At 38.6% G+C, this 27900-nt stretch overlaps 1 protein-coding gene across 2 annotated transcripts in view; it reads right to left on the reverse strand.

Moving 5' to 3' along the window:
- The window catches only part of LOC141404294 (uncharacterized), a 113011-nt gene that overhangs the window by 6136 nt on the left and 78975 nt on the right, over positions 1-27900 (reverse strand). The window contains exon 3 of one of the 2 annotated variants that reach the window (XM_073987758.1): positions 6529-6643. The gene's annotated coding sequence lies outside the window, so the exon portion shown is untranslated. Of the gene's footprint in view, positions 1-6528; positions 6678-27900 lie in introns of both variants that reach the window. The other variant, XM_073987759.1, reaches the window with a different exon arrangement.

The following is a 27900-nucleotide window of genomic DNA, read 5'->3' on the forward strand; positions in this document are numbered from 1 at the left end:
GACCAGTCGTTTATGACCTTCCAAAAGAAATCTTATGTTGTGCCTATAACCTGAAGTTTATCATCTGGAAATCCGCTGTTTCATACCATACTGCTACAAACACATGTATTGTCAGATCATAAACGTCTGGTCCTGGGGGACTTTAATGCGCATCATGAGATGTGGCATTCGGCCCTCGGAAACGACCTGAGAGGTATAGCTCTGGCTGAGCAGATTGATAGCTCTACGTTTTGCTCGGTCAATGAGGACGCCCCTACCAGAATTAGAGGAGCGTGTCACAGTTCGCCAGACATAACCATCGTGTCACCTGGTCTGACAAATGACGTCACCTGGCAACCCGTCATTTCCCTTGGATCAGACCATCTCCCCATAATTGTCTTCATCAGAAGACCACCCGATTTCATCACCTCTGAACGCCGCACATACGTCAATCATGGGAAAGCTGATTGGCCGAGTTTCAGAGAGTTCACCAACCACCGCTTCAGAGAATTGCCCAATCCTTCTGATGTTCGGGTAGCGGAAAGGACGCTCCGAGACATCATCAATGCTGCAGCGGCTCGCCATATACCTGCTGGTCGAATACCCGAAGACCAAATTTCCGAGCAGAGGCGACGGGATTAGCAAATGAGCGTGATGAGCTTCGTCGAACCAACCCCGACGACCCCAGAGTCAGGGAGCTGACACTGGAAGTTAATAGGCTGGTCGGCGAACATAAGCGGAACAAGTGGTTAAATCATCTGAAGAGTTGCAACATTGGAGCCGGTATAAGTAAATTGTGGACAACGGTTAAGTCACTCTCGAACCCCGGAAGGAGGGATGACCGGACCTCAGTCACGTTTGGCGACGTTACGTTGACTGACCCGAAGAGGTGTGTAAGTTACTTCAATCGACAGTTTGTCGAGCACCCCGAGAGTGACAGGGCGAAGAGAAGAGTGTTACGTCGCATTAGATATCTTCCTACCGAGGATGAACCACCACAGTTTACAATGTATGATGTTGCGAATGCCATCAGGAACGCTAAATCATCCAAAGCGTTGGGCCCTGACGGAATTTCCATTGTAATGTTGAAACAGCTGGATGAGCCGGGAGTGGAGTATCTCACTAAAGTTCTCAACCTGTCGCTAGCCACCCTCATTGTTCCCGAAGTCTGGAAAAATGGGCAGGGTGGTCCCGCAACTGAAGCCAGGCAAGGATGACAACAGCGTGCATCTCCACACATATTTGTCGAGGACTCAACCAGGAGCGGCCGTGTGATAGAACAGTGATGGTGGCGCTTGACTTATCAAAAGCCTTTGATACTGTCAAGCACTCCACGCTGTTCGAGGACATCGAGCAGACATCCGGCCAAGTCTGAAACGTTGGATAATCAACTATATGTGTGGTCGCCAGTCGTATGTGGAGTTCAGGAACAAGAAATCCAAGCCCCGTAGAGTGAAACAGGGAGTTCCCCAAGGAGGGATGATATCTCCGGAACTGTTTAACCTCTGCCTTTCCTGTATTCCGCCCCCTCCAGACGGCATTGAGATCGTAACGTATGCGGATGATTGTACGATCCTGGCGTCAGGTACCTACCCTGATGACATCTGTGAGAGACTGAACTCCTAATTAACCCATCTTACCACCTTTTTCCACGCGAGGAATATGCAGATATCCGCCACTAAATCGACGGCCACTCTGTTCACCACATGGACGGCGCAGTATAGAAGAGAGTTGAATATCAGGGTCGATGGTAGCAGAATTCCGACCACAAACTGCCCCAAACTTCTAGGCGTCACATTCGACACCACTTTCACGTCGTCCGCGCATGCCACAGCTATCTGCGATAAACTGAAATGTAGAAACAAGGTCCTCAAGTCCCTAGCCGGCAGCACTTGGGGTGCAGATAAAGAAACCTTGTTGACCACGTATAAAGCGATAGGTCGGTCAGTGGTAAGCTATGCGGCGCCAGTTTGGTCCCCGAATTTATGTGACACGCAGTGGGATAAGATTCAAATTTGTCAGAACGCCGACCTGAGAACAGCAACAGGGTGCCTCCTCAAATCTACAGTGGACCATCTACATGAGGAGGCAAAGATTCTTCCAGTACGACAACATAATGAGATGCTATCGTTGCAGTACTTGCTCGGGTGTTACCGTGAGAGCCATCCCAATCACCATCTGCTGGCCACCGATACACCCAGGCATATAAAGAAGGATATTCATGCTCTACAGACGACGGTCCAACAATATAGGAGAGAACCTCTAGATCAACAGGCATATCAGGCAGGTTTGAACAGCATTCACACGGACACGGACACGGATAGTGAATGCAGTCATCGGAGCACATCCCCATCTATCGCAGCTGAAGAGCGTCAGCTACCACGACAAACCAGAGTAGTTTTGGCTCAATTACGCTCGGGATATTGCAGTCGCCTAAATTCCTATTGGGCGGGAATCGATCGCGCCGTGCAAGACATCTGCCCAGTATGCGGCATGGGCCCGCACGATACTAAGCACCTATTCAACTGCCCCGCCAAGCCTACTTATCTGACTCCAGTGGATCTGAGGTTACATCCCATCGAAGTAGCCAACTTCCTGGAACTGGAGATAGACCCAGAGCCAGATTGAACAGCAGAACGAACATACAAACATAATAATGAAACACTGTTACAACAACAACAACAACCATACTGTACTGGCCATTAGAGTTAGGCTCAAGCAAAATATATCTGTATTGAAAATACTGGTGCAATAGGAATGTTAATGCCCCACCTACACGTATGGTTCCATCCTTCCTCAGTACGTTGTAACCATCACAACGCTGTAAGCTGCTAGCTGATTTAAAGTTCCGGGGAGTTGATACAAGTGAAGACAAGTGGTTCTGAGAAGCCGGTAATTACATTTTTATCATCCATAGAGAGATTTTTGACTGGGGAACTGAGTACAATTATGGCATAGCCCTCCACTACCATGATTGGAGCTTGACAACTAAGCCTGCTACTCGTTGAGGCGCCCAGGTATCAACGAGGCTCCGTTATAATACAGTCGGTACTCTGACTGCAAACCTGTTAGGGGATCTCGAATTATTTTGGTAGGAAATCAGTTACCAAATATATGTGACTCATTCCAGAAATACACTATGAGATTTCAGTGCATTGTGTTGGTTTGCGACAAAAAGAATGGATAACCTTTGGTCAGTCACAACCCCCAGTTCAACACTCAGAGAAATTGAATGAGCAGATTGAAACGTCAAGCCCCCCGCATCGCGCCAAGATTGTTATCCCCGGCGGGGGATCGAAGCAGCCGAATTCCTTGAACTGGTGATAGGCCCAGAGCCAGAAGATATAGAGACCAGTACCTACTATCCCAGTATCCAATATTAAATAGCACTAGACACAGACTCTTCGATGACTATGAATTTTCGTCTGTCTCATACCTATCAGACATAGAGTCCCAGAACTCACCGTCCTTTTCATACGAAGTCTTAGATGACAATGGAAACAGCTTTCCAGTTACCCTATCGTCAGATAAATTTTAACTGCATACTATCTCCACACTTAACAGCAGAGACTATGCCACAGAACTATAGGGTACCTATAATTGTTCCACAAACATCCCAGATGGGACAAGGGAGACTTCTCTCTTCTATAGGCTACCTCCTGGCTAAAAATATTATCAGATACAACTTATCAGTTATAGACGTACCCTGAGACACCAAAGTTATTCTCGAAATGAGAATAACGACCCCGAGGACCCCAGTCTAACAGGGGGTTATCAGGTTGGCACCGCAAAACGCTTTTACAAAAAAAAAAAAAAAAAAAAAACTGTGCAATATTTTTCAACAACAAAAATTCCAAAGGTAGTATAAGATTTGTTCTTTCATAGGAATAAAAGATTTACCTAAAAATGTTGGTAGTTTTCTCAGAAAAAATTATGCAAATTGAGTTTTTTTGGCCGGCACAACTAGGGATAACCCCTTAACCTAACAGGGGTTTATCTTTCTCGTAGGTAGGATCCCCAAAGGCTCGCATTTCAGATTCAGCGATCCCGACCTCTCGGCCATTTTCTCCGAGACTTTATTGGATAATCCTGAAACTCCGGATCTATCCGAAACCACTCTGCTCTCCGAAGGACGGAGAGCAAATTCCCCTTTATATTCCACTATCATTTTCCGATTACATGTGTTCCCTGTAATTTAATTGCATTCTAATTGAATGTGTATTTAAATTGACCAGCACTACTGCAAATGAGATTTCACGGTGCTCTTGAAACAATTTTAAATGGAAGGTGCTTACACCTTGGAAGTTTTTGCGGATTCTGAAACTACAATGTTCGTAGATGAGAAAAATCAAAACACAAAAAAAATCGCCGGAGCGCTTTTTAAATAAATAGCGATTTAAGTTGACATTTTTAGGGGTTGTTTAGGTTTTCACGATTTTGCTTAGAAACCGCAAGTCCTATCAAAACGGGACTAAAGAAAATGTTGTAGCTATGAAATTTTTCTACAAGAACGGAATTTATGGTATATTCGTAGTTTTTACCATTTTTGAGATATAGAAGTTCAAATTGGGACAATGCATTGACTGTATCGCCCCTTATAAAACAATGTCATGGAGGGTGCGCCTTAACTAACTTTTGATGAAAACTGCTTACACAGGGAAAGTTTTTGTGAATTCTGAAACAGCAGTGTTCATAGATGAGAAAAATCCAAAAGCAAGAAAAAATCGCTGTAGGGATTTTTAAATAAATCGCGGTCAAAATTCACATTTTTATGTGTTTTTTTTAGGTTTTTACGATTTTGCTTGGAAACCGCAAGTCCAATCGAAATGGAGTTAAAGAAAATGTTGTAGCTGTGAAAATTCTCTAGAGGATTGACGTTTATCATTTGTTCCCAGCCTGTACCATTTTTGAGATAAAGAAGCTCAGTTTACATTTTTAGGTTTTATTGTTAGGGAATCGCGATTTTGCTAGAATACGGTAAGTCTTATCGATATGGGACCTGAGAAAATCTTAAAGCTGTGAAAATTCTCTAAAAGACTCACTTAAGTAACTTATCCTAAGTTGTAAAATTTTTTTAGATATATAAGTTTAAGTTGGGAATTTGCAGTCATGACATTGTTTTATAAGGGGGCGATACAGAATTGAATTGAATTTGAAGTGTCCCAATTTGAACTTCTATATCTCAAAAACGGTAAGACCGACGAGAATATCATAAAGGTCAATCTTGTAGAGAATTTTCATAGATAAAACACTTGTTCTATTTCCATTTTGATAGAACTTGCTGTTTCTAAGCAAAATCGCGAAAACCTAAACAACCCCTAAAAATTTCAACTTAAATCGCGATTTATTTAAAAAGCGCTCCGGCGATTTTTTTTGTTTTTTGATTTTTCTCATCTATAAACATTGTAGTTTCAGAATCCGCAAAAACTTCCGAGGTGTAAGCACTTTCCATTTAAAATTGTTTCAAGAGCACCGTGATTTGTTTGCGAATACGAAAAATACTATTTTGTATTTGAACATTCACGTACCTCGGACACACACGTTGCTTGAAAATCATCAGGTGGTGGTGCTTAGGCAATGAATAAGTTCGTTGGTTGGTTATAAACAAATAAAATTTGCTTTGCATTTTATATTCTACAGCTAATAGCAGTGTAATGTTTATATAACCAATTCATGGTCAATTTGTGGTAGTCATGGAGGCATGAATGGATGAATGAGTGGTGGTGGTGGTGCACTTCACAATTCATTTGCTTGGTAATTAGAGGATAAATAGATTGATGGCAATAAGAAGAAAATCTGCTGCATCATAATCGTATTATGGAAGGAAAGTGATGATGCTATTTTATCAAAGGAACTATGGGTGGATGATTTAGTGAATCATGGTCATGGATAGGAGATTCATTTACCATAGAAGATAAACAAGGAAAGTAAGACATTTGACATTTGAATATAATGATGGGAATTTAATACCATTAATTTTCTATTTTGTCTAATAACACTGTCCAACAAAATGGAGGTGAAAGTCTGGGGCACGGAAAATTCCTATTGGGAAAGAAAGGCCTTGGTGTGTATATTAAGAACCCCGAAGGACGGATCCGCCGTGAGTCGAACTTCCGCGTTATGGCGTGATGAAGTTTTTGCTAGAGACCCTGTAAGCCATCAGGAATTAGCGTTATATCTTTGCTCACTGTTGCTTTAGCTTATTTTTGAGATGACATGTCTTCAGTCAAATCGAATGAGGATTATTTTCGTAGAGCACTTCGACATTCTAAATTGCTTCCTTCAATGTCCTTTTCGTCCTTTATTTTATGAGCCGCTATAAAAGTACCACAAGATGACGTTTTTCAGCTTCGAAATGTTCTGCAAAAATGTAGCTCAGTAAATTTTAGGTACGGCTCTCATTGACAACTAATCGATTTTGTCGCGTTTTCGTGGTCGTTTTGTGCATTTGCCCTGTTTTTGCTCAGATTTGTGTTCACAGTGTAATTTTTTTTTCTCTTTAATAATTTAAAGTTGTGTAATATAATTGTTAAAATTTTATATACTTACACTTGAATATCAAATTGGAGTTCTTATAGAAAATATACAATCCAATTTTAACATTTGATATAATGTTGTCGTTTTAATCTTCATGATATTTTTAAAGTTATTGTTTTCGAAGAGTCTGAAAAAATACAAAAAAATAAAGTTAGTTTTTGCTAAATCATTATGAAATGCATGTAATATTATTAATTTTATTTATTAATATACCATTAATAAATAAAATTAATAATATTACTGAAATATTTAAAGAAATCCAAATGGGTTTTCTTAACCCACATTTTGCCACCGTTCTTTTAAAGGGCTACCAAAACTATTTGCAAAAGAATAGTTAAATACTGTATGTACCCATATTTTCGTAGAGTTCTTTATGCCCTCAGCGTTTAGAATAACGAGGGTATGTACTTTGATACGATCAAAGATGTGTCTCATCGAAATAATGGTTTTAGGCCCCAAGTATGTTCCGAGTCGATTAATTCCGGTCCGTCCATTTGTCTCTCTGACACAATAACACTGTGTGTCATTTTTTGAGTCATGATTTATTAACCACATTCTGACATCACAGCGTGATAGAAGACCAAAAATAAGAAGACACGTCTCTCGGCGTTTTTCCCTATTACTTCAACTTTTGCGGTTATGGGCCCACAGAGACCTGAGGCTTTGATGTCAAAAGAGATCATTTTGTCAGGCACATATCTTCTAAACCGCTTGTAATTTGAGATTACTCACGGAGACAACGTTTTAGCTCTCGTCCTAAAGAATAATAATTGTGAATACATAAAATCCATTCGATCTCATCTTCAAGGTCAAAATTGTCAAGGTCAAATTTATGGGTTTTTTTCGGATTTTAGTGTGTAGGTATCAAACCGATCAAAATTGAACACAACAACCAACTAGAAAAATGTTCGTTAGATCTCAATACAACTTTCTAGAACATACGAACTCTGTAGAAAATGTTCTTAACATGTTCGCGGACGCAAGCAAATTCAGAGAGGTGAAAAAAATGACACCCAATTATTTTCGAAATTAGTTTTTTTGTTTTTATTATTAATTATTGGTTATTTTTATTATTTTTTATTTATTATAGAAAGTATCTTGTTGAAATAAATCGTATTATGTATATTAATCACCAAAACTTAAGATTGTATACAAGTAAATGAACAAAAATTGGCTGACAATGTGAATGCTATAGCATTCACGTCATTTTGCATCGGAATGCTATAGCATTCACGTTCGCGAATGTGTTAATGGCCATAATAGCTAAACAAATGCGAATTTTATCCTCTTTTCTTGGTTTTCGCTCTATTTATATACAAAACCGTTCAAAATTCAAGAAAGCAGTCAACCACAATAATGTAGCAAAGATATCAGCAAACAACTTTCTGGAACATTCGAAATGTCAATGAACGGTGCTTAAATGCGAAAATAGCCAAAAACTTTCGAAAATATTAGATTTGTATACTTTTTTCTCCTATTCTGGTCCACAGATACCGAACCGCCCAACAATTGAGGATACAGTCAACTACAAAAATGTACCTAAGATTTCAATAAACAACTTTCTAGAACATAAAAAGATTCTAGGAATGATTTTTTAAGCTGAAATTTGCCAACAATAAAATTATTTTTAATCTTTCCTCCTACTCAGGTCTGGAAATAACAAAACTGTTCAAAACTCAAGAAAATTTGAAAGGTTTGTTATTTACGGACCTGAACAGGAAAGAATGATTTAAAATAATCGAATATTGAGCTTGATGAACCGTTCCTAGAATCTTTATATGTTCTAGAAAGTTGTTTATTGAAATCTTAGGTACATTTTTGTAGTTGACTGTATCCTTAATTTTTGGGCGGTTCGGTATCTGTGGACCACAATAGGAGAAAAAAGTATAAAAATCTAATATATTCAAAACTTTTTGACTATTTTCGCATTTAAGAACCGTTCATAGACATTTCGAATGTTCCAGAAAGTTGTTTGCTGATATATTTGCTACGTTAGCTGTGTCTTTTTACTTACTAAATGTTGCTGAAACATTTTTTTCAGTAACTTTTCCTTTATACAACTGTCAAAATCGGCAACATTAGTAATAATTATTACAAATTATCACGCTGTGTCTTTTTAGCTATTATTGTTGTTAATTATTTGCTTGAGTTTTGAACGGTTTAGTATCTATGGAGCGGAAACCAGCTACTTTGGCCATTAAGAACCGCTTCTACAGAGTTCGTATGTTCTAGAAAGTTGTTTATTGAGATCTAACAAATTTTTTTCTAGTTGGTTGTTGGCTTTAAATTTGATCGGTTTGATATCTACATACTAAAATCCAAGAAAAACCCATAATGGAAATTTGTCCTTGACGATTTTGTCCTTGAAGATGAAGTTGAATGGATTTTATGTGTTCACAATTATTATTCTTTAAGACGAGAGCTACAACCTTGCTTTCACGAGTAATGCCAAGTTCCAAGCGGTTTAGAAGATATGTGCCTGACAAAATGATCCCTTTTAACATCAAAGCCTTAGGACTTTGGGGGTCCATAACCGCGAAAGTTGAAGTGATAGGAAAAAACGCCGGGACACGTGTCTTTTTTATTTTTGGCCTTCTATCACGCTGCGGTGTCAAAATATGGTTAATAATTTTCGTGTCACACAGTGTAAAACTCCGTTTTGGCACCTCGTAATATTTTGTCCAAACATAGATTAAGTACCCTTTCGGGTACCACTCTCGCAAAAGTGGAATATTTTTCGCTAAAATGGTGTGAACGGTAACTCTCGAGAAGGAGTAACCTATTTGGTCCAAATATTCCACATCGTAATATTTCATCCAGACATACGTTAGGTTCGAATATTGACTATATCGGCCCACTTCTTCGGGTATCCTCCACACATAACTTTAAACGTTTTTCGCAAAAATTATTTAAATTAAGGAAATATGTTGGATCGTTTTGATTTTTTTTGTTGCAGCGGTTGTTCCCGCCGCCTATATTACAGCAGATAAATTTTCGGTGAAAAGTCCATACTTCCTGAAAGAAGGGTCCAGCAGTTCAAATAAACCCTGCCGGCACCAACTAAAATGATTGATGAGCACAATAACTTTCGAATTGAATATCGGACTTGCACATCGAAAAACGTCTTCAAAATGTACACGAAGTTCTAAGAAGGCCTTTATCAACACCTTCGGGTGGACAACCTTTGTGCATCGTAATATTTTTCTCAAACCACTATCTACTCCAGAAATTATTTGTCATATACTGTTGATGTTTGTCATAGCGACAATTTCATTGATACGATTGCTATTTCTCTGAAAAATAAGAAGATTAATGGAAATGAGCTAAGAATTGTGTCTTTCTACAGATCGCAAAAATGTAGCACAAATTCGTATTTGGAATATTTGGAAGGTTGTTTGAATAGATTTGGTCGGTCGCAATGTATTATGGTGGGTGATTCAAATTTCAATATAGAGGAGATGGCGCTACATACTCAATTGGCAAGCATTCTTCAATGTTACAACTACCGGAACTGTCATGAATTTATCACACGCCCAAGTAGTGGTACATGCATTGACCACGTTTATAGTAATGTGGATATATCATTATTGGTTAATTCGGTGGAATGTGAGTTTTCTGACCACAACCTTATATTATGTAGTTTTGAAAGCAAATTACATAGCACACAATACACATATGTCAAGAAAAAATACTGTAATTATCAACAGGTTAAAGCATATTTTTCTGAAGCTATAAATTCATGCGGTATTGATGACTATTCCTCTGACAATATGGACACCATTGTTTCATGTTTCTCAGATGCTATTGAAAAATCGACATATGATTCCGTAAAAAAAAATAGATTTAAAAAAGAAGATCGCTCCTTGGATAAATTTAAATCTACAAAAACTTATCGACCATAAAAATAAGCTGCTTAAACTAAGAAGGAAGAGAAAGAAAATTTTCAATTTGGAAGAAAACATAAAAAGGTTGAGTCGAGTGATAAAAATTGCTTCTAGAATATGTATGGATGATTACTACATAACAAATTTAAGTAAATTTCAACATGACTCAAAAAAATGTTGGCAATTTTTAAATCAGAGCATAGGGAGAAGTTGTACGGATGCAGTTGAACTCAAAAATGAACGGGGTGAACGTATAGTAAATGATAAAGAAAAAGCTCAAAAGTTAAATGATTATTTTATCAAGTCTGTAAATGATTTGAGATCATTAACATCTGATACACGTCATTGGAATTTTTTGAGGACACTCTGTCGTCATAGAACTCATTTTGAGCTAATAGGAATTGGTGATGGTGAAATGTTGAGTGTTATAAGAAGTCTGGATAGAAATAAGAGTAGCGGCAGTGATGGCATATCAACTGCAGCAGTTGCAGAGTGCAGTAAAATTTTATGTCCACACTTAGTGAAAGTCTTTAACGATACCATTCATTCGTCTTTGTACCCAAATGCTTTCAAGTTGCACAAAATCATTCCTATACCGAAACAAAAGAATGCTTATTCGGTTGAAAAATTCAGACCTGTTTCAGTATTACCAGTTTTTGACAAGATTTTTGAGAAAATTATTGCCACCCAATTGACAAAATATTTAGATGATAATTGCCTGCTGTTTGATAATCAGTATGGTTTCAGAAGTGGATGTGGAACCGATGAAGCGGTTATCAACGTCGTTAATTATGTGTGCGACGGTCTTGATCGTGGTTTTTCTGGAGTAGCTGGGATTTTTTATGATTTTTCTAAGGCGTTTGACCTTGTGGACCATACCATATTGTGTGAAAAACTGATGTTTTATGGAGTTTCTGGAAACGAGCTTCAGTTATTTAGAAGCTACTTGGATAATCGTAAGCAGTATGTTTCTATAAATGGAGTGCACAGTAGTATACAAAATGTTGTGTGCGGGGTACCCCAAGGCAGTGTTTTGGGCCCATTGCTTTTTAAAATATATCTAAACGATATAAATAACCTGACGCTATCGGGAAAACTCTTTATGTATGCTGACGACCTTTGCCTTCTCTATCCATACAAACATGAATTCATTTTGAAACAAAATGTTGAAAGAGATGCTACATTTATTCTTGAATATGCCAAGATAAATAAGCTTGTAGTCAATCCAAATAAAACAAAGTTCATTATGTTTTCATCAGGTCATATTAACAGCGAGAGAACTTGTAAAATAAACGTTGGTGGTATCGAAATCACTCAGGAATCATATGTAAAATATCTGGGAGTTCATATACAGGAACATTTAAATTGGAAATATCATATTGATTACCTAAAAACAAAAATATCGCCGGTCATAGGTATTTTGTATAAAATGAAGAACAAACTCAACATTAGAAGTAAAACCATGATATTTGAATCCCTGATCCAAAGTAATCTTAATTACATGGCAATTATATATGGATACAAGCCGAATCAAGAACTAAAATCCCTACAAATTCTACAAAATAGAGCATTGAAAATAATCCATAATTTACCTTTAAGATTCTCAACTGTTTCATTGTACAGAGACTTTGGAAAAAATATTCTGCCGATATACGGCATTTACAAGATGCAGTTACTTCAATATATGTACAAAGTCTTACATAATATCGGCCATCACACCATAATGCTTAGACATTTACAACATTCATACTATACACGGAACCATGCAAATCTTCTTACAGCAAGATGTCGTTTGGAGCTAACCAAGCAGAGAATAGAACACATTGGTTGTCTTGAGTATAATAATTTACCAATGTCCATAAAAGAAACAAATTCCTTTTCACTCTTTAAAATAAGACTTAAAGAGTATTTAATACAAAACATCGAAATGCTTCTCATATAATAAACAGAAAATAATATTTCCTAAATAATATATGAAGCTTATTAATTTAAAATTATTTATAATTAATATTGTTATACATTGTTAATTTTGTTGCCAGATAACCTCAATAATGCCCTTGTGGCGCTGAGGTACATATTCTATTGTATAAATTTTGAATTGTATAAACAATAAAGATTACAAAAAAAAAAAAAAAAAAAAAAAAAAAAAAAAAAAAAAAAAAAAAAAAAAACATCAAGTAAGTTCGAAGATGGACTATGTCGGACAACCAAATAATGGGTTATTATAGTATATATAATGGGTTATTTAGTAGTCGTAACTACTTATAAAACACCTTAGTAACCCATTATTTTAACAAGGGCATGTCGCACTGAGTCGCTAGTTATTCTATAACCACTACAATAAATAGCTATGCCACGCGTATAAACATTTAGGGTTGTTTAAACGCTTACATGTGCTTTCATGTGCATCACTAACTGTTCTTTGTTTCTTTGCAAAAAGTACCCGGCCGACGGTGAACGTTGAACACACAACCCTCGGATTTGTAGTCGGACACACACGCTCTGTGCCACAGTACTCATTACATAGTAAGTAGTGAAGTAAGTAGTTTTATTTTGCTACATTACATTGTTATGGGTTATATAATGACTAACGGATCCGAATTTTTGCTGGGAATTTTCATTGAAGGTAGTCTTTGTGATGTAGGTTACAACGAAATATTTTTTTCGTACCAAGAATTCCGGAATGATGAAAGTACATCCCATACTTTTTATCACACTTGTAGAGAAGTTTAACATGACAGATATACTTGGCAAATGTCGCCAACATCACGCTGCTGGTATTTTTGCCATCGTTGAAAATACAACACCACATTTTGCAGCGAATCAAATCGATTAGAACAGGGCCAAAAGAGTAGCCATAAGAAGACCCCGAAACCTTAATAGAGAGGCATATGCACTATTACAACCGAGGACATCAGCACTCTCATCAGAAGACCTAAACCATCGAAAGCCCTGGCACCTGTTGGCATTTCCATGCTTTTTTATTCTATCGGTCAAAAATCAATGATAATTCCGCTACCAAAACCTCACAAACCAGCTAGCAAAGGAGATTCATATCGGCCGTTAGCCAAAGTGCTTGGATCTCTACTGATACCTAGCATGACTGTACACCTACCTGCAGAATAACACACTCTCCCTTGCTATTTAACTTTTCCATCTCGAATATCCCTGCCCCTCCAGAGAGCGTAAAACTGGTGTTTTATGTGGATTACGACACCACTATGGCCATCGGAGCATGCATCAATGAACTGAAGGACAACATCAATGCCTATCTCAACACATTGGTTACGATCTTTTATCAATCAACGCCAAAAATCCAGAGCAACTATGAACAAAGGAAATTGGACATCAAGGTTGGAGAAAATAAGTCAATACCGACAGTGCAAACAATTCTCGACAATACGCTCACCTTCTCGTAGCATACATACATAAATTCCCACAAAATTCCCGAAGGGACAAGTTAGACTTCTCCCATACCAAAGGGTGCTCCCCGATACATATTTGCTCAATGATATGGGATCTACTTTTTATCGCCGAGTCCAAACGGCATGTTGTTCGAAAGCGCTGTAGAGAAGTTTTCCGTGGCTGAAATACTTAGGAAATGTAAGCCAACATTACACTGAGAGGATTTGCCACCGTCGAAAATTTTGATATTCTGGTCAGGGATTCAACCGCAAACCTTCTGGATGCAAGACGGCTCCCTCTCGAAACAAATAGTAGCTGTAAAATCTTTAGGCTAGAAAAAAGATAATTTACTCAAAGCCATCTCAGGTACTACTTGGGACAAAGAATATTATGGTCACTTCTTATAAGTCCTCATTTTAAACGACACCCAATGGAAGACGTTGCAAACCACCCAAAACAATGCCCTACGAACGACTACCGGGTGTGTTCAGATGTCGAGTGTAGACCATCTGCATTAGGAGGCCAGGATGCCGTCAGTGTAGCAACATAACGTGTTGCTCACACCACATTTTCTTCTGGCTGTCATCAGTCATCGCATCCCAACCACCATATTGTATAGAACAGGATCCATCGCCAAACATCCAAGATGTCTTACCAACGGACATCGACCAAGTGTCACTGGCTGCATCGCTGAAGACGATTCATATTCGTGCAGTCCAGTAAACTGTCAACTCGTATGAAGTCAATCATGTCCTGCAACTATGGTTAACAAATGGCAAAGTTTTAGTAATTTAAGTCTGAAACCCCCATCAAAAACTATAACTGCATTTCTCATAATTTTCAAAAATATAATGTTTTTTTGTTTTGTTCCATATTTATTTTGAAAATTGTGAGAAATTCAGTTATAGTTTTTTGTGGGGGTTTTCAAACTTAAACCACTATAACTTAGCCATTTGTTAACCGATTTAAAAAAATAATAACTAGTTCGAAAGATATAATTCGACCCTTTAAAAGGAAGAAGTATCAATAGAAATCCGTTGAGAAAAAGAAGATATGTCCGTTTGAATTTGAAAATGTAAGAAACCCAGATTTTTACTACTTTAACCGTTATAAAAAATAAAACGAAGTGACCCAAACGAACTAAAAGCATTGTCGTTGTCCATGGATCCCAACACGATATAATTTTGCATCAGAACGCTTGAATATTTTTCTGGACAACTTGTAGCACAGTGCCGTTTATCGACATTTTTCGAAAAGTTTGCACCTTCTCAAGGCCAAAACTGCCTGAAGGAGCGTTCCAATGCTTTCGCGATGTATTAGAGAGTTCTTAATCACTGTCCTTGTGTTCGATCGAAAACTTCAATGGTTTGGCTGTTATATGCCAAAATGTCCAAAAAACGTGGATAAAAAACTTAAAGTCAAAATCGGGATGCTCGATTTTCACCGTAGACCTATGGTCTAGGGGACTTTTTTGCTCAGTTCAATCCCAGGAATAAGAAACGCGAAGCGCCCATTAAGGTTTTCAAATCGCCCCGGCCTAATGTAGAAGCATAGGTTTGATAGCCGAAACACTATAGTTCTGGGTCAATCCAATACGTAAGAGTCCGCTGCCGTGGGATTGAATTGTTCTGTGGGGACCTTTATGTGGATACTCACTCAAATTCAATTATCTCACCAAATAATCAGTACAAACCAAAAATCTGCATCATCCTTATATCTACATAAACAGCAAAATTTTAACAACCCTGATACCAAACCCACAAAACTAACTCAAAAAGCTTTGGGATAATTGCCTGTTGATGTAATCTTCAAGAGATTGAACCAGGGAAATATTAATCCGCATCATCCTTACATCCACATAAACGGCAAATTTTTAACAGCTCTGATGCCAAACTAACACAACTAACTCCAAAAGCTTTGGGATTATTGCCTAGAGATTGAACCAGGCCAAGATTAATACCGCTATTACATTCACTGCTACAACAACTGTATCGCCCAGTTTGATTTGATTTGATTTTTATTTGAATAAAATATTAATTTAAGGTAGAATTAAAATTTTGATTTATGGACAACAGATCGAATACCGGATACAAAACAAAAATTCTTTTCACAAAAATTTTGTTTTTAGGGGGTTTCCAGAACTTTGTGGCCCTTTTTGAACGTACGAACTTGCCGACAAAAATATGGATCACCTCAAAACTGTTGCGGAGGAGGTACCTGAAGGAGTACACCAACGTAGTCCATTTTGGAAGTGGATCTTTGACTTGCTCACGAAAAACATAAACGGTAAAAATTTACAAAGAACTTTAAACTGTACTTAAGGGGTTATCCCTAGTTGTGCTGGCCAAAAAAACCCAATTTTCATAATTTTTTCTTTTATTCCTATGAAAGAGCACATCTTAAACTACCTTTGGAATTTTTGTTGTTGAAAAATATTGCACAGTTTTGTGGTAAATGGCTACCTGCGAAACCCGTTTTTTTGTAAAAGCGTTTTGTGGTGCCAACGCTTGCTCGAAAACGAATGGGCCGATCTTCATACATTTTGGTGCGCGTTTTAAGAACCTAATAATCTTGTCTTTATGCGAGACAGAATATTCAAAAACCTATTTTAACAAAAATAGTGACCTGTAAAATTCAAAATTTAGATTTTAACGAAAAATGGACCGATTTATGCCGTTGGCACCAAAAAAAATGTCATTTCGAAAAAAACGCGTTTTAAGTTTTTATTTCGGTTTACATGAATATAATAATGTTCCACAAACATCCCAGGCGGAACAAGGGGGACTTCTCTCATATCAATGAGTACACCCCGATTCATATTAGCTCAATGATATGGGACCTACTGTTTATCGCCGAGTCCGAACGACACCATTTGTAGAGATGTTTTACATGGCTGAAATACTCAGGAAATGTCGCCAACATTACTGAGGGGTATTTTGCCACCGTTGGAAATTTGATGTTGCCTGGCTTGGGAATCGAACCGCAGACCTTCTGAGTGCAAGGCGGTTGTGCATGCCGCGGTGGTACCCATGAATAAAAAATGTATTTTTGGAAAAATTACAAGGAGTCATCTATACCTGGTCCTTTGTCCACAGCTCACACCGATCGAGCTCAAATAAAACAAGTAAAAAAGTATCAGTCGGCTTTGCCGACAGAGATATACTCTCAGCCTGTGCAAATTGAAACCCTTTTTTCAAAAATAAACTTATGTATTTAGGGGCTTTCAAAATTTTGGTCGTATGAACCGACAAAAATTTTGATTAGGATAAAAGTTCAAAAATTTTGCGGAAAAGGTACTTAAAGGAATAGACCGACATAGACCAATGGGGGTGTCATACGGGGTTTTTATATTCTCAAGAGGTATGGACTTGCCCTTGAAACAACTTTTACCATCGTAATTGAGGCAGCGAATGTAAGTTGCTTCAACAAAAATCAAAGTGGTTCAATAGCAGGTCTTAAAGTAAACTTATCCAAAATTTTGTGTGGGAGGTACCGGATGGAGTGGACAAATATAGTCCATATTCGAACCTGATCTATATCTGGTAGATATTATGAGAATGCGCAAAGTATGGAAGTGACCGATTTCACTCCCATTAAGAGTTATCGTGCGCACAATTTATCGGAACATTTTTGAACTTTTGTGGGGTAGGTACCTGAAGGAGTGGACCGATATGTTTTATCTACGAACTTAAACTAAGTTTGGAAACAATATTACGAAGGCCAAATTTTGGCCGGTATCGGCATATCCGTTCGAGAGTTATCTTGCGCTCCAAACACTATACATGGTGTCATAGGGGTTTTTTGTACCTTTCAGGCTATTTTCTCAGGAAGTATGGACTTGCCCCTAATGAAACTTACAGCGTCGTATAGAGGACAGCGAATACAACTTGCGTAAACAAAAATCAAAGCGATTCGAGACCAGGTCCTAAACTGAACTTTTACGAAATTTTGTGTGGGAGGTACCCGAAGGAGTGGACCGATTAAGTCCATATTGGAAATTCATCTAAGTTTGGTAGAAATTACACGATGTGTAAAGTATGGGCCAAATCGGTTATTCCCTTCAAGAGTTATCGTGCGCACAAGTTTTGCGACAATTTTTGAACATTTGTGGGGGAGGTACCTGAAGGAGTGGACCTATATGGCCCATCTTCGAACTTAAATCAAATCTGGACAAAATATTTCGATACCCAAAATTTGAACCGAATCGATTGATCCGTTCGAGAGTTATCGTGCGCACCAGCCAGCCAGACAGACAGACGGACGGACATTGCTAGATCGACTCAAAGTTGTCTGAAACGGATCTCGTACAAACATACTTGGGGTCTAAAACCATTTTTTTCGATGAGGCACATTTTTGGTCGTATCAAAGTGTAAATACCCTCTTTAACCTAAAGGCTGAGGGTATAATAACAGTGATTTTGTACCTTCGTTAAAAAGACCAATCGCAATGTAAACTGCTAAATTTACAACGAGTGCTCCACTTGAAAGTGTTTTAGGGAAAATTTTCCAAATAAGTTGATTGAAGCTTTCGTTGCTATTTTGATTGAAGCCGCCGACGCATCTTTCGAGTAAAGACTTTTTATTTAGATCGTTGTATATAGGTCCAATAGCATCCAAAACATTTGATGGAATGGGTCTGTAATCGTGTATGAAAGCCACTTTTCTTGCCAACAGGTAGCCATTGTGAGGTACATTAAAATTATGCAAAAAGAAATGGTATAATAAACCAATAAAGTACGCCTAAACACACAAACCTCTACGGGTTCTCCACTTTGAAACGTCATATCTCAGCCAATTTTGCTCCGATCGACTTGAAATTTTATGCGGCACACTATATACTACCTGTACTTCAAAATAAGCCAATATTTTTTTCGATTTTTTGAAATTGACAAGTAGGGCTAACCCCTTAAAGAAACATGGTAAACTTTTGTGGGGGAGGTACTCTAAAAAGTTGACCGATATGGCCCATTTTCGAACATAAACTACGCTTGGACAAAATATCATGAGGTCCGATGTTTGGACCAAATCGGTTTTTACGTTTATCATATATCGCTCGGACCATTTCAGACAAATTTTTTGAACTTTAATCTTCGAACTTTACCTAAGATTGGTAGAAATATTACGATATTCAAATTTTTTACAGCTTTTGTGCCATTTTCTCAGGAAGTATAGACTTGCCTTTGAAAAAAAAAACTTGGATCGCGATAAAAGGAGACTCGAGAATAACCTGTTTCAAAAAATCAAAACGATTCGAGAGCAGGTTTGGACTGCACTTTTCCGAAATTTTGTGTGGGAGGTGCTGAAAGAAATGAACCGATATATTCCCTATTCGAACCTGATCTTTGTCGATGTGCAAACTATGGACCAAACCCGCTAGGCCTTTCGAGATTTTTGTGGGACAATTACCCGAGGGAGCGAGCATCTTCGAACTTGATCTATGTTTGGACAAAATATTACGAGAACCAAATCGATATATCCGTTCAGCTAAATTGTCTGAAACAGATTTAGTCGAAACATGTTTGGGGTCTAAAACTATTATTTCGAAGAGGCATATTTTCGGTCGTATCAAAGTGTACATACCCTTGGCCTCCATTTAAAATATGGCCATAACCACTTTGGTGTTTAAATACAAAAAAGAAAACAACTACAACTCCGAGTAATTTAGGCATAGCCGTAGTGCAACAATCGCATTCGCTTTATAGGCTAGCTAATAATTTGAGGTTAAGCAGAACATGTAAGGCTTTAACACCATTCAACGCACTCAATACAAATGGCCAGCAAGCATTGGTGGAAACATTTTTTTTTAATTTCTAAATTAGCTTTGGCTTCAATGAAGTGTTGCATTTAATATTCTCAACAACAACAACTTGTTAATGGCATTTTAAATGTTAAACATTTTGTAAAATAACAACAAATACATAATTTAAATTAATTTTGCCATACAACAGAAAAAAAGTTTTAAGAAAACATTTTCCAACCGATGTTGCGTTTGCCACAATTCTAAATAATTCATTAGACAGAATTTTAAATATTGAAAATAGTTGACATAACTTTTCTATTCCTTCCTCGCAGCAGCGGCAAGGAAGAACCAGCGCAGTAATAATTTCATTCATCCTGACCAAGAATCAAGTTAAGAAAGCCAATTAAATAGAACCAAAACGAAATGAAATGAACATTTAATTAACCTCACGCAATAACAACGACGCAACTGGGGATGGGAACAACACAAGGGGTTGGGGAGGGGAGTAGTTTCATGTAAATGGGTCTAAAGTTGAAATGAAATTGCCGAAGGCGCCCCTGAATATTAGTCTAACAACAATAGTAACCCTTAGAAGGGTTTTAAAAATGTATAAAGTGGCTGTTGCCTGTCGGTCTGTCTGCCTGCCTGCCGGCCTGTTCTGACGAACAACTTTATAAATTTTTAATGGTAAAATAAATGATGAACCGCTTGCCGGGTAAACATTTTATGACAATTGATTGGAAGTCTTAATCGTAAAATGACAAAATTTCACAAAAAATATCTATAAATAAATTAAACAATCGAAAAAATGCAGATGTAGGGTCGTCTTCTTTATTAAGTATGAAGAGCTGGACCGGGACCCAAGGAAAGTGGTAAATCCATGTGATGCAAGTAAAAAAGGTATCAGTAGGCTTTGCCCACAGAGATATACCCGCAGCCTGTATGAATTGAAGCAATCATCTATGGTCAGATCGAATACCGGCTAGACTATCAAAATCCTTTCCCCCAAAAAGTATGTATTTAGGTGGTTTCAGAAGTTTGTGGCACTTTTCGGACGTCTAAACTTACCGTCAAAAAAACTCAAAAGCCTTGCGGAGGAGGTACTTAAAGAAATGGATCGACATTGTCCATTTTGAAAGTGGATCTTTATTTTGGGAGTCATTTCTTTCGATAAATATCGCGTACACCAGTTATCAGTTCGTCTTCGTGTAATTTAGAACTTTAGGACATTATATCAGGAAGCATGGACCCATGAAAATCATTATATCGCTGTAAACAGGAAGAAAGTTGGTAAAAATTTCCAGAGGGATTTATAAAATATATCCATTCGTAAACAATTCTTTCAACATTCAAAATATTTATAAGAAGTGCTCTCAAACTACACTTAAGCGATAATTTTGAACTTTTCTGAGGAAGGTACCCGAAGATGTTGTGACCACCAGCCATGTTAGTTTGTTTCCGTAGGATTTAATACAGTTTCTAGAATACCACGGCGGCGGGTTCATTAACACCGAACGTCGCTACATCAGAAACCTCAGTGTTCCAATCCCACGGATTGACACGAAACCATAGTGTTTCAGCCAGTGGCTGTCAGCCTAGCCTCAAACCTATGCTCTACGTAGGTTTCTATGTTGCTACAACAACAACCTCAGTGTTCATATGTTTGTATTTGTATTATTGTGGCAATCGGTCCTAGATAATGACCAGAGGGTTTAGCGCTGGTTGAACTGGTTTATAGCTCTACATTTTGCACGGTCAATGAGGACGCCCACAATTTGCAGAAAGTACCATAGTTCGCCAGACATAACTATCGTACTACCTGGTCTGACAAATGACGTCACCAGGCAACCCGTCGTTTCTCTTGAAACGACTATACTCCCTATAAAGCTAATTGGTCTAATTGGAGAGTGTTCGCCAATCGCCGCTTCTGAGTACCGCCCAATTCTTCTGTTGGACAGCGGGTTCTCTCGTACCGGATTGACCAGGAACCACACAACATCCGTGTTCCGGCCAGCGGCTGACACCTTTGTGTACATATGTTTGTATTTGTATTGTTTTTCTGCGTTGGGAGCAGCATATCCCGGATTGCCTGCTCCGGATACTTTTGGTCCGTGCCCGGACAGAGGAAACCCCAGGACCAATATATTTGTGCTCTGTTTGTCACTACATGCTGAGTGTACACAGACCCAGCGAGTCGTCGTCAGATTAAGAAACTCCCCCGCAGTACCCTCAACAGCAACCGCACACGCAGCATCTCACACCAGCCGTTGTTGTTCCAAGTGGACTTCAGGGGAGTCGGAAGAATATCAAGGTCGCGGCCGTGCAGGAAACCAAGCTCAACAACAACTACAGCTTACAGCGTTGTAATGGTTCCAACGTTATGAAGCTTTCCTATTGCACCAGTCTTTTCAATACAGACTTATCTCGATTGAGCCTGACCCTAATAACCCGCACATGGAATGTATGGGGGTAGCAGTCGGGTGTGGAACTGCCGAGGTAGAGTTGCTGAACGTATACATCCCACCGTTAAATAGTTGTATTTCAGGTTACAAGCCTAACATTAGACCGCTTTTGGTAGGTCATAATCGTCTGGTCTTGGGGGGGACTTTAATGCGCATCATGAGTTGTAACATTCGGTCCTCGGAAACGATCAGAGGGGTCCAGCACTTGCTGAGCAGATTGATAGCTCTACGTTTTGCACGGTCAATGAAGTTTCCCCTACCAGAATGAGAAGAGAGTGTAACAGTTCGTCAAACATAACCATCGTGTAACCTGGTCCGACAAATGACGTCACCTGGCAACCCGTAATTTCTCTTGGATCAGACCATCTCCCCATAATTGTATCCATTAGTAGACCGTTCATCACCTCTGAACTCCGCATTTTCGTCAATCATGGGCATGCTGATTGACCGAATTTCAGAGAGTTCACTAATCACCGCTTCAGAGATCTGCTCAATCCTTTTGATGTTCGGGTAGCGGATAGGACGTTCAAAAAAATAATCATCACACCTGCAGCCGCTCGCCATGAAGTGTGAAGTGTGATGAGTTTCGTTGAGCCAACCCCAGTGACCCCAGAGTTAGGGAGCTGACACTGGATGTTAATAGGTTGGTCGGTGAGCACAAGCGTAATAACTGACTCGATCATGTGATGAATTGCAACGTTGGGACCGGTATAAGTGAATTGTGGGCAATATTTAAGACACTATCCAACCTTGGAAAGAAGTATGATAGGACCTCAGTTACTTGAGGCGATGTTATGATGATTGATTCGAAGAGGTGCGCACATTATATTAATCGACAATTTGGGGCGAAGAGAAGAGTAGTGCGTAATGCTAGGTAGAACTCTTCTCATTGCCCTGCACTCCCGTTTCCTGCCGAGGAGGACCCACAACGATGTTGCCAGTGCCAGGCGTTAGACCGGCATCTCCATGGCTGGAATAGCTGGTTAATGGACTACTGAAATCGGGCAAGATCCCATCGATTTTTCTTTTGTCGTCCGTAGCAAAGACTTGAGTCTTTACTCCTTTACCCCAGCATCAAAATAGCTAAACCGTTAAGCTTTACAGCACTACAAAAGCTTTGCCCGCGATTTCCGCAAATTTTAGTCGAGGACTCAACCAGAGCAAGCCGTGTTATAGGACAATTTTGGTGGCATTCGACTTATCAAAAACCTTTGTTAATGTCAAACACTCCGTGCGTTTTGAGGATAGAATATCCTCCGGCCATGTTTGAAATATGAAATAATCGATCATATGTCTGGACGCTAGAGTTGGGTAATCTAGTTCCTAGTTCCTTGTACTAGTTCCAAAACGTATGTGTAACATCATGAAATCAAAGAAAAAATATGGGCCATTGGAACTGCGAAGTGAACGAGATAGTTCCATATAGTTCCTTTGGCACAACTCTAGTGGACGCTAGTCCTTGGGAATTTAGGAACAAGCACTCGAAGCCTGTAGAGTGAAACATGGGAATCCCCAAGAATGGGTGATACATATCTCCGGGACTGTTTTAACTGCACCTTTCCCTTTTCTATACCCTTTTCCTAATGTCATTTGTGGCATTATCCGCTCGAGGATTATTATGCAAATAACCGCCACCGCAGCGTGATAGAAGACCAAAAAAGAGAAGACACGTGTCTCGCGGTTTTTCCCTATTTCATCAACTTTCGTGGTTGTAGGCCTCGAAATGTTTGAGACTTTGATGTAAAAAGGGGCCATTTTTCAAGACTATATCTTCCAAACCGTTGGGAATTTTGAATTTATCTCAGAGGCAAAGTTGTAGATCTTGTCTTGTCTTGTCTTAAGGAACAAAAATTGTGAACACATATAATCCATCAAACTTCATCTGCAAGGTCAAAATCGCCAAGGTTAAATTTCTTTTAAAAATTTTTCTCGGGTTTTGGTCTGCAGCTATCAAACCGATCAAATTTGAAGCAAACAACCAACTACAAAAATGTACCTCAGATCCCAATAAACATCTTTCTAGAACATATGAACTCTGTATAGACGGTTCTTAAAGGTCAAAATAACAAAGCAATTGGGATTTTTATCCTGTTTTCTCTGGTTCTGGTCCACAGATACTAAACCGTTCAATATTCAAGAAAACAACCAACTGCAATAATGTAGAAAAGACATCAGTGAACATCTTTCTGGAACAGGCGAAATGTCTATGAAAGGTTCTTAAAGGTGAAAATAGCAAAAACCTTTTGAAAATATTCAATTTTTACACTTTTTTCTCCAATTCTGGTACAAAGATACCCAAACGCCCAAAAAAAAAAAACGACAAAAATGTACCTAAGATTTCAATAAACAACTTTCTAGAACATATGAAGATTCTAGGAATGATTCTCACGGCTGAATATCAAGAACAATTAAATTATTTTTAACATCCCCCTTGCTCAGGTTTGGAAATAACAAAATGTTAAAAACTCAAGTAAATTTGAAAGGTTTGGTATTTACGGACCTAAACAGGAAAGAATGATCTAAAATAATCGAATTTTGAGCTTGAAGAATCGTTACTAGAATCTTCATATGTTCTAGAAAATTGTTTATTGAAATCTTAGGTAAATTTTTGTAGTTGACGGTATCCTTAATTTTTGGGGGCGTTTGGGTATCTTTGGACCAGAATTGGAGAAAAAAGTGTAAAAATTGAATATTTTTAAAAGTTTTTTGCTTTTTCACCTTTAAGAACCGTCTATAGACATTTCGCATGTTCCAGAAAGTTGTTCATTGATGTCTTTGCTACATTATTGTAGTTGGTTGTTTCCTTGAATGTTGAACGGTTTAGTATCTGTGGACCAGAACCAGAGAAAACTGCATTAAAATCCCATTTGCTTTGTTATTTTGTCCTTTAAGAACCGTCTATACAGAGTTCATATGTTCTAGAAAGATGTTTATTGGGATCTGAGGTACATTTTTGTAGTTGGTTGTTTGCTTAAAATTTGATCGGTTTGATAGCTGCAGACCAACACCCAAAAAAAAATAGAAGAAATTTAACCTTGGCGATTTTGACCTTGCAGATGAAGTTTGGTGGATTATATGTGTTCACAATTTTTGTTCCTTAAGACAAGGTCTACAACTTTGCCCAACGGTTTGGAAGATATAGTCTTGAAAAATGGCCCCTTTTTACATCAAAGCCTCAAACCTTTGGAGGCCTACAACCGCGAAAGTTGATGAAATAGGGAAAAACGGCGAGACACGTGTCTTCTATTTTTTGGTCTTCTATCAGGCTGCAGTGTCAGAATATGGTTAATAATTTTCGTGTTGCACAGTGTTATTATATAATTAAAAATCCTTCAATAGGTAGGTTCAAAGCGATTATTTCGACTACCCTTGCGTCTAATTGACGTACACACACTATAAATGACATTATCCTAGACACAAGACGTCCATTCATATCCTTTGGTGTAATTATTCCTCCTTTGTTGAACTTGTATATGCCTATAAAAAGTCATGACCCTGGAGGCAATAAGTATTGCAAAAAATTAAAAAAAACGTACGACACGCTATGTGGGAAAAAAGTTCGCGCCATAACATGGCAGAAACTATGAGTGCCATGAGGAGCAGCACTTAGTCGTCGCGCTTTTGACCTTTAAGAAAATTGCGTTTAGAACAAACAAAAGAAAACAAGGATCCACTTTGGCATAAGTAGTAGTTGTAGTGTATTTGTAGTAGTAGTTGTTGTGGTCGTACGTCGCATGTTTTTGTGTTTTACTTTTTTTTTTTTCAAATTGTTTTTGAATAGCAAAAACAACAAAAACGAAAAATAAAACATCAACAAAAAGTTCAGCATGTTAGGTAAACCAGGTTGTGTGGACGAAACTTTTAGTTAGACAACACTTAAGAGACGTCCGTTAAGTGCCTTTTAAACGCACTCACACATACACACATTCAAAAAAACCAGGCCACCATTACATTTGTATGTAAATTATTTGATAAGCCACATTGCAAATAAACAACTTTTATTAGTTTTGAAAAACAATCTGTTGTTGTTTGTTTAAGGATTCTCTTCGGCGAAGAAATAAAATTCAGGTCATAAGAAAAATTTTATTGCAGCACTTAGATATTGCAGTGACTATTGGATTGTTTGCCTTGTAAGTGTGAATCTAAAATGAAGTTACATTCTAAGAACTTTATCAACAATATTCTTTAAGGGTTTACCTTTACTTATCACTTTCAAAAAATCTAAAAAATCCATGCTGATAGTCAAGTCCGACCGTACTATACCCATCCATATACCACTACCCCTACAAACACAAATCCTACAAACCAAATCCACGGCGGCCGGTTCTATGCACCGGATTGACTTGACACCACATAAGGTCAACGGAATTTGGAACTTTATGAAGGGTCGGAAAACATCATGGTCGCCGCGATCCAGGAAACAAAGATCACCGAAACCTGTAGCTTACAACAGTGCGACGGTTACAACGTTCTGCGGAAGAATCACACAAGAAGCGGAGGAGGAGGATCTGTCCTCCTAATACACTAGCCTGTCCAGTACAGATCTATCTCGCATGTGCTTGACTACACCTTTTTATACCCTCAGCCTTTAGGCTAAAGAAGGTATATACACTTTGATACGATGAAAATGTGCCTCATCGAAATAATAGTTTTAGACCCCAAGTATGTTTGGACGAAATGTGTTTCAGACAATTTGGAGTCGATCTAGCCATGTCCGTCCGTCTGTCTGTCTGGCTGGCTGGAGCGCACGATAACTCTCGAACGGATGAACCGATTCGGTTCAAATTTTGACTTTCGTAATATTTTGCCCAAACTTAGTTTAAGTTCGAAGATGAGCTACATCGGTCCACTCCTTCCGTTACCTCCCCCACAAAAGTTCGAAAATGCTCGGAAAGTTTGTGCGCACGATAACTCTTGAAGGAAATAACCGATTTGGTCCATACCTAGCACATCGTGAAATTTCTATCAGACTTAGATTAGGTTCTATTATGGACTCAATCGGTCCACTCGTTCGGGTACCTCCCACACCAAATTTCGGAAAAGTTCAGTTTAGGACCTGTTCACGAATCGCTTTGATTATTGTTGTAGTAACATCTATTCACTGTCCTCTATACGACAGTACAACTTTCATCAGGGGCAAGTCCATACTTCCCGAGAAAATAGCCTGAAAGTTACGAAGAACCCCTATGACACCGTGTGTAGTGCTTGGAGCCCAAGATAACTCTTGAACAGATCTGCCGATTCGGTCCAAAATTTGGCCTTCGTAAAATTTTGTCCAAACTTAGTTTAAGTTCGAAGATAAGCCATATCAATCTACTCCTTCAGGTACACTGTTCTACACTGTTCTATCGCAGCGCTTGTTCTGGTTTAATGCGCGACTAATATGTGTGGATATGGCGAGCAGCGCGGTTGTGCTACTGTACTGATTACGGAATCCATGCTGATAGTCAACAAGGGGATATATATTTCAGACACTGGGGAGGGCTAAAGCCTCAAGGGTCTTTGCTACGGGCCACAAAAGCGAAATCGGTCTGTACGATTCACATTTGCTGGCAAGGCCAGCTTCTGTGGCGGGACTATCCTTCCCATTTTACCTGCTCATTCAGCTGTTTCAGCATTGCCATAGAGGAACGGCCAGGGCCTAATGTTTTCTATGATTTAGCATTGCGTAATGGCATTTTAAAAATGGAGGTTGCTCCTCAACTGTGTGCGATCTAATGCGACGTAGTACTCTTCTCTTCGGCCTGTCATTCCCGGGGTGCTCGACATATTGTCGATTAAAATAACTTGGCCAACCTCTTTGGATCAGTCAGCGTAACATAGTTAAACAAGACTGAGGACCTATCTTCCTTCTTTCCAGGGTTCGAGAGTAATTTAAACCATAAACAATTCA

The sequence above is a fragment of the Musca autumnalis genome, unplaced genomic scaffold, assembly GCF_047663935.1.
Source record: "Musca autumnalis isolate F117 unplaced genomic scaffold, ASM4766393v1 scaffold_4, whole genome shotgun sequence".
Lineage (NCBI taxonomy): Eukaryota > Metazoa > Arthropoda > Insecta > Diptera > Muscidae > Musca > Musca autumnalis.